The sequence below is a fragment of the Capsicum annuum genome, chromosome 7, assembly GCF_002878395.1.
Source record: "Capsicum annuum cultivar UCD-10X-F1 chromosome 7, UCD10Xv1.1, whole genome shotgun sequence".
NCBI lineage: Eukaryota > Viridiplantae > Streptophyta > Magnoliopsida > Solanales > Solanaceae > Capsicum > Capsicum annuum.
This window is the reverse complement of record NC_061117.1, coordinates 217,581,078-217,589,542: the sequence shown is the minus strand read 5'-3', so window position 1 is coordinate 217,589,542 and position 8,465 is coordinate 217,581,078. Positions and strand designations below refer to the sequence as shown.

Below are 8,465 nucleotides of genomic sequence, written 5' to 3'. Positions count from 1 at the left end.
AATAAGCCAAAGTATGGGCACAAGCAAAATAATAATGAAATACTTCATAGTAAATATGTTTTGTCAACTATTTTAACTAGAGGCTATTTATAGCTAGTCTATGTTTTACTTGGTTCTTGCTTTCATGTCACATTCCTTTAGAAAACTTTAATTAGGAGTGTATTTTATTAAAATTAACTTCATCAATGATGTTTTGAAACTCCAAATTTAACTATTACTTATTTTATGTAGTTATTTGATTTTAAGGGTACACGGAAAAAATAAAACAAAATTCTCTTAATTTCATAAATTAGATAAGTAAACTGAAATAATTATTTCTAGTACGAGTCAAGTAAAATAAAGCAAAGACAGTAATTTTAAAGCAAAGCAAAATTAATTGCAATCATAAATAAGATATGATGAAATTATAATTGTATCAATGAATACGTATGTACATCTCTGTTTATTCCTTAATTCTTCATTCTTAATTTTTTTTTTGTGATTTGAGGGGTGTATTTCTCGAACATAAGTGATATAGAGTTCCTTGTGATATATTTGATCCCTTGCAACATCGAGTAATAGTTTACTTTGAAAATATTAATTTTTGATGTCTTGATTTTTTTGTGAATCCGTCTTTATAAGATATTTAAGATGCCTCTTTTAAGAGATATAAATGTCCTTTTTATAGGCTTAAACTAAGTTTAGGATAAATTGTTGTTTCAAGTACACAATCTGTATGTTTATACACTACACTTCAACTTTTGTTCAAAACAGTTGCAAGAACACCACTGAAGTTAAACACCTTTAACACAAGTTCAACATAAACTATGAAAGAAGTGTGTTTATAATTATTTAAAAGAAATAAGATGAAATAGAAATAGAATCAAGTCCTCCGATTTCATGGAGTGTCCTTAAGGAATTAATTCCCCTCAAGTATCCGAGGTTGCAGAATTTTTCCTCTCAGAATAAAATGGCTCACAATCTGAATGTAGCGGTACCTCAAACCTTCAGATTCTTCGAACACAGTCAACAGCTGATGATCACAAAGAAAAGAAGAAAAAGATTATTTTTCAACTCAAAAATTGTATCTATACCTAAGAAGGAGGTATTTATAGCCATCAAGTGTCCCTTCAAAAAGAAAGCAATGGTTCATGGAAAGGTGCACCTCTTTGGAAGGGTGCAACTCTTAGAAAAGTCACAACCTATTGAAAATGTCATAACCATTCAATCCGAAAAAGTGTCTATTCAAATTGCATCGTTTCTCTTAGTGTCTTTCCAAAAAGAAATACCATCTTTTCATTTTTCATTCACACTTCTTAATGACCCAACATAAATAACCTCCAAGAAATTCCCTTGGATCTTAATTAAGGTTTGAAAAAAAAAAGTATTTTTATTTGAAATAATTATTAAATATGTACCAAATATGTTACTCCTTGATTATTTTTTTAATGTACTCAAAGTTGTACTTACCTGGATAGGGTCGATGGGCAATCAAGAAGGTCCATCGCCTAAGTTGGTGGCCTCCATTGCACTTTGGAGGGGTGTCGTCATAATCTGTGACAGTAGTGGCCTGAGTTTATACGGTCCCTACCCTTTAGCCACTTGAAAGGCAAAGTATGCAAATGCCTTGGAGTAACGTGTAAAGATGTTGTCATGTGACCAAGAGGTCACAAGTTCAAACCGTAAAAACAGCCTCTGGCAGAAACGCAACGTAAGATGCGTACAATAAATACTTGTGACTCCGCTCGACCCTTTCCTGTACCCTATACATAGCGAAGACTTCAGTGCACGGAACTGTTTTTTATCGAAGTCCTAACAAAATCAAATTAATCAACAGCACTTTCTTGGAACTTTACTTTTCTGTTTTAGCTTCTAACCAAAACACATATTTGACCTGGTAAATGCTTATAAGATAAGTTTATTGATCTATATACTTAATCAAAGATTAGTTTATTAATCTACAATTTTAGTACTCTTTTTCCCAAGTAGATTTGCTTGTCTGCCAATCAATTAATCTAATTGGTGATGGATATGACTAAATGGAGCATATGTAATCTTAATTTCTTTCTCTGAGTCATACTATCTAGAAAAAGGAAGACGTCATAATCTTCTCAGTGAAGTTAGCATAATCTTGATTTAAAGTTACTGTTTGAATTTTTAAGTCAGTATTATGATTGACCTACTTCATCGATATAAATGAAGAACAAAATTGACATAATCAAAAGAATTACGTGTAGATAAACTAAAATAACATCACATGATTTAGCAAGTAAATAAATTAAAATTTCGCAGATTTTTTTTTATTTAATTCTTTTGGTTTCTCATCCGTTGTTTGATACGGCGGTACGCTCATTGAAATCTCAACTAATTCGAATCGGCACTGCGTGACTCATTTTGGGGGTGACGCTCCTATCAGAAATTTTCTTATACCCAATATTGATCCCGAAACCTAAGAATGAAGCAGTCTTTTCACTCCACTAGAACTCATATCTATAATCTATAATTATAATTTATATATATAATATATTAAAAGTATAAATACAATATGATTTGAATTTTTTACCCTTCACAAGTCAATGTGATTTAAATTTTTTTACCCTTCATTAAAAGTTTATGCTTTAGACAAAATTATCTTTTTGCAGTTTTTTTTTAACTATTATATCATTATATTATAATATTTAAAATTAAGAAATTCTATAAGTTAAAAAATTTCTTTTGAAAACTTTTCCTTATAAAACACACAAAAAAAAACAATTTATTTTTAAAAATTATTTTAAAATCAACAACTGCCCTAAAGTTTCAAAAAAAGAAAATACCTTATTTTTAATTTTGAGGGAAAAAAACTGAAAACACGTTTGTTAAGATTTTTTGAGGGAAAAAAAATCTTGTCTGTCTCAAAATAAAACCATAACTAACCTAAAGTAATTTTTACTTTTTTGGTTCTAAAAAAGTTCTTTCCTTTTAAGGAAAAGTTTCCTTATAAATTAAAAAGTCATGCTTTTTATAAAATCTAGATAGCTATTAATTTTAAATTGTTTAGGTTTTGAATCACTTTAAAATAAGAATTTCTTTAACTAATTTATTAATGATAGTTGTCTCTCTTTGTTTAGATTATTTTATAAAATCTTCTTACTGACTCAAATCTTGATAGTGTTTACGATTAAAAAGATAAATTTATTTGTGATTTGAAGTAAGTTTTTTTTAAAAAATTAGTATTAGTATATTCGTGAAGTTTACATAAACAAATTATCATGTATTCTTAATAACAATTGCTAATTGAAAAAAAAAAAATTGTGTGTGAAATTTGAGATATCTTATGATTGTGGAGAAAAATTTATTTGTAATTTAAGGTAAGTTTTCTAAGGTTTTAGTGTGTTCTTAATATTTACAATCTTGATGTGTCTATGATTTAAGAGATAATTTCTTTTGTGATTTGAGATGGGTTTTCTAAGATTTTAATACGCTCTAGAAGTTTACAATAATAAACTACTATCATATATTCTTGATGGATAATTGTTAATTAAGATTTTTTTAAAATATTAAGACTAATCATAATTGAAGAGATAAATTAGTTTGTGATTTGAGGTAAATTTTCTAAGATTTTAGTACATTTTTTATGTTTACAAAAATAAATTATCATATATTTTGATAAACATTTGCTAATGAGAAGTTTTCTTTTGTAATTTTAGTATATTTTTGAAGTCTAAAATAACAAATTATCATGTATTCTCGATAAGTAATTATTGATTGAGAAGGTTTTTGTGATTTTTGTTTATATTGACTTATTTGCATTTTTTACCAGATTTCTTGGATATTAAATTTCATCACAACAAATTGGTTAGTCATTCTAACTCTATGTGAATTTTCTTTTAAAATTTAATTATATGCAATTGTTTCAATTTTCATCAAAACACACATCGTCATTATTTTAAATATTTTTTTTGAAGTACAAGTTATCTCATTTAAATAAATATAAAAGTTGAAGATAAAAATCTACTAAAACAATTGTTGAGATATATTTTTTCTTTTATAGCATCAAAATGATTTTAGAAAATTGAAATTTGCGTGTCCTAAACTAGTTGATAAAATCTCACAGATGTTACTAACACGTTTAATCTTGGTGGGTTGGGCCGTTGTATATCTTGGGGCAACAAACCAGTCCATTTTAGAAGAACCAGGCTTGCTACAACTTTCAAAGGGTGATATACAAGAATGACCCACAAGGATCGGTCTTGAACTTTTGACCTCACTTAAAATCTTATCCATTAACTTATAGGTGTAAATTAAGTTTTACCTATGAGGCAGAAATACGAAACATATCGACAAGTCAGAGTTTGAACCCACTCGATTGGCGACGAGCTTTGGCTTTTCAAGCAAAGTGTTGTTATATTCATTTACAATAGTTGTTGAATTATTCCCACTTCTGTTAAAGTAGCAAATGACTATCTGTTGCAGCAGATGACTTTTCTATTGGATTCATGTTAATGCAAGTGTTGCTCCATTCACAAGTCAACACAACTAAAACTCTTTTCAGTAAGCAATACTCTTGAAATGTCCCAAGCTCTTACCTCACAAAACTTACTTGTGCACACCTTCTAACGACTTATGCATTTTGTTAATCATTTCCAATCGGATGATTCATTAATCCAACTAGCGGAGGATTATAAATGGATCATTTTTTAATTTCTATTGGAGATTTGGAATAGATGGACTTTTATAGGACCCATTTTACTAACAAGATTTATCACTATCTTGGCAATTTTGGCGGCTTGACCAGTTACTCCAGATTCTCAATTATTCCATTTTCTCATGTTAGCAATGTACAGTGACCAAATTGGATCATTTTCGTCTCGGGACCTTTTACATTATAACTAGAACTTATAACATCCTAGCAAAACTTATGCACATACTTATAACCAGAACTTATAACTCATGGGCAACATAGGTTATTATTCAAAGATTTTGCTAAGCATATAACTAAAAGTACTCCTTAAAAAATAAAATAATAGAAACAGATAATAGAAATGCAATCCAATTGACCCAAAAAAATAACAGAAAAAGATAAAACTTGGAACTTTTCAAGTGAAAAATAAATGCTACACAAAAGTGCTTTATCTCATTTTAAACAATAATTCAGTCCACATTACATTCTTTTACGAACTGATCAAGATCAACTATACAAGTAGCCTTTCTAACATTAGGAAATACACGATGGGTTTTGGAAATGGGAGTTCTCATCCCATAGGCAAGATGTTAAAAAGAGAACATTTCACTACATGATATAACAGAACATTGGGTTTAAGTTCATAGGTAATTATTAAGGTATGAACATTTGATCAGCATGACCTGCCTGGTAAACATGAAAAGATGAGTGTTTTGGAATGCAATCAATTGACAACTTAGCAAAACTTAGCCTAAGAGTCAAGTCATAAGAACCTTCCAAGTATTATCATACTAACACATAAGTAATATATATACTCCAAACTCAAACTAACAATAATCATCATCATACAAACAGCTAGCTCAGTATAAGCTTTTAACAAAACAAAAGAAAACTTTCATTGCAATGGCTACTGTTCAAAATTTCAACTTCCCTTACTTCCCTCCATTCCCACCTCATAACTATCCATTTCCTCCTCCAAGTGTATCACCACCCCATCAACCTAATACACCTCCTTTCCCTCCAAAAGTGGCTCCACCACGTCCGCCGGTTACACCATCACCACCAAAAGTGGCACCACCACATCCACCGGTAACACCATCACCTCCGAAAGTGGCACCACCACGTCCACCAGTCACACCATCACCACCGAAAGTGGCACCACCACGTCCACCAGTGACACCATCACCACCAAAAGTGGCACCACCACGTCCACCAGTCACACCACCACATCCACCAGTTACACCATCACCACCAAAAGTGGCCCCACCACGTCCTCCCGTTACACCATCACCACCACGTCCGCCTGTTACACCATCACCACCCAAAGTGGCCCCACCACATCCCTTTTATCCTCCACCGCCACCTCACGTTGTTCCAACTCCGCCCCCATCTCCACCAGGACATCATTCGCATACCATCATCATTATATTCGTCTCACTTGGTGGTCTATTCTTTCTGGCATTTCTATCAGTTGCTCTCTTCTGCTTCCTTAAGAAGAAAAAGAAGAGAACTTCTCAGGAAACTGATATCGTGAAAGTGGATGAACACATGAAGGTCCATGAAGACGTTGTAACCCGTCCAGATGGAACAAAAGCTGTTATTTTGACAATTGATGAAGATGTACATATCGATGAGGAAATCGTGAAAAGGGAGAAAGTGGAGAAGGGTTCACTAGGCCAATTGGGAAATGAACATCTCGAAACAACAAACACTACGGCGTCATCTTCTAGTTCCAATAATCGGAATCATGACCATAAAGGCTGATGAAATTTGCAAAAGAAAATCTCCATTCATTTCGTTCTTTGTATCAATGACATAATAATAATCATCACATTAAAGATGAGACTAAAATGTAACAAGGACATAACAAAAAGAGTGTGCAAGAACAGGTTAATCAACTTGATGTTTCTTAAATAACCAAGATATAACTTCATCAAATGTTTTTCTACCTCGAGTGAAAGTTGATGCATTACTAGCCTTCATGTATATAATGCAACCTTTGTTCCTTGTTATGAATTGCTTTACTAAGAAACTTTCATAACTACATCAGATTCTGATTTCTCCATCCTATTCACTAACTCAGTTCAGACCTATGTTTCTCGAACTCTTCAATGATGTTAACGAGTGCGTTTCAGATTCTCCAAAAGTAGCGGGAGGGGTATCGAAAGTGAAGAGTATGCGCAACTTAGGTTCAAAAAGCTGCTCAAGTACGACATTCAGCAATTCAGATAAGATAAAACAGATAAGACACATGGAAATTGTAGGAACATAATAAAAAGTGGATCTTGGTCTAACTCAACCCAAAACCTAACTAGCAAGGGTGAGGATTGTCTAAGAAAGGGGCGGAGCTACCTTAGGCCAGGGGGTTCATCCCTTTGGTCAGGGGCGGAGCTACACTTGGGAAAGAACCCCCTTTGACGGAAAATTATACTCTATACATATATGGTTAAAATTATTTTTTATGTATATATAGTAGATGACGAACCCTCTTCGGTTATCCTGGCTCCGCCACTGTATATAGTAGATGACGAACCCTCTTCGGTTATCCTGGCTCCAAGACTGACTTTGGCAGAAAACTATCCTATTTATATATAGTTAAAGTTATATTTTTTTTTACGTATATATAGTAGATGTGAACCTCTTCGTTTAGTTTGTATGTTTACTTCTTAACCTCCTTAATGAAAATTCTGGTTTCACCACTTGTCTAAGACTATATATTAAGCATAGAATTCTCATTCCTACCGATGTGGGACTCAACAGACCGAAGTAGGATTAATTTTTTTGTTTTCGTTTGACAGTTTACCAATTGGAATAACATGGTCGCGCTAGGTAATCCATTTAGTAAAAGAGTGAAAAAGGCACAAAATGTAGAGCAAGGTGATTTAAACAAAGGACAAAGAAGGAATCAGCAAGTAATTGATTAGATAATCAACCAGATATATGAGTCCTAGAAGCTCAGCACAACCAAAAATGGCAGCACCAGGAGCACAATCTGGTCACATATCCATCATAAGTACCTGCTATATTTCATCATTTTCCTCCTCTATATCCTTGCTAAGATAAATTAATAACATACAAGATTAAGGAACATAACAGATTAAAAGGCAAAGCAGAACTAAAACTGTAGAAATTAGAACATAACAGAGGAGAAACAGAGAAGAAAAAGAATACCTGGAGGCTGCACTGCAATGGAACCCTAATATATATGCCTATAAATTAAGGTGAAATGTCCAAATTTGACTACCCTCACATTTCGATTTACTTCAACCCTATAGTAAAAATAATTGCGAGATAACTTATTATTTTTATCCTATATTTGAAGATGGAATGATGATCTTGAAATAACTAATTCAGTAGTCAGTTTTAGAATTTCGTTAATAGAATTAATTTTTAATTAAAGTTATTTTAAAGATATCAAGTCAATAAAGATCAAGTAAAATGAAGCAGAATGATTATTGATTTGATTTTGAATTTTTCTTACCGTTGTATAAAATCAATCTAAATTTGTTAATTTTTTTAATTATTAAAATAAAATAAAATAAATAAATATATTTATTGATTTAATTGTTATTGGTAATTTGTTAATTTGGTCCAATTTTCAATTTTGGACAAATGAAAATATATGATTATAAATTAAACATATGCATTACTTGTTCTATCTCAATTAGATATTACAAGACTTTTAGCTATCATAAATATGTATTTATAAACATGTATTTAAAAAAGTACATTAGTTAATTTTCATTAAATACAATTTTACTAGAGAAAATTGAAGAATAGGTGTTTTTAAGTCTTGAATGAAGGGTTTGTGACATTGACCAAC

General features: G+C 31.6%; 1 long non-coding RNA gene and 1 pseudogene across 1 annotated transcript; one reads left to right on the top strand and one right to left on the bottom strand.

Moving 5' to 3' along the window:
* The first annotated feature begins 1,441 nt into the window (after positions 1-1,441).
* LOC124886138 lies at positions 1,442-1,570 on the top strand (annotated as a pseudogene).
* A 3,484-nt stretch (positions 1,571-5,054) lies between these two features.
* LOC124900118 lies at positions 5,055-8,058 on the bottom strand. The gene is made up of 2 exons (XR_007057873.1): positions 7,814-8,058; positions 5,055-5,329 (listed from the first exon to the last, which is right to left on the bottom strand). It is a non-coding gene; the product is annotated as an uncharacterized LOC124900118 (long non-coding RNA).
* Between the last annotated feature and the right edge of the window lie 407 nt (positions 8,059-8,465).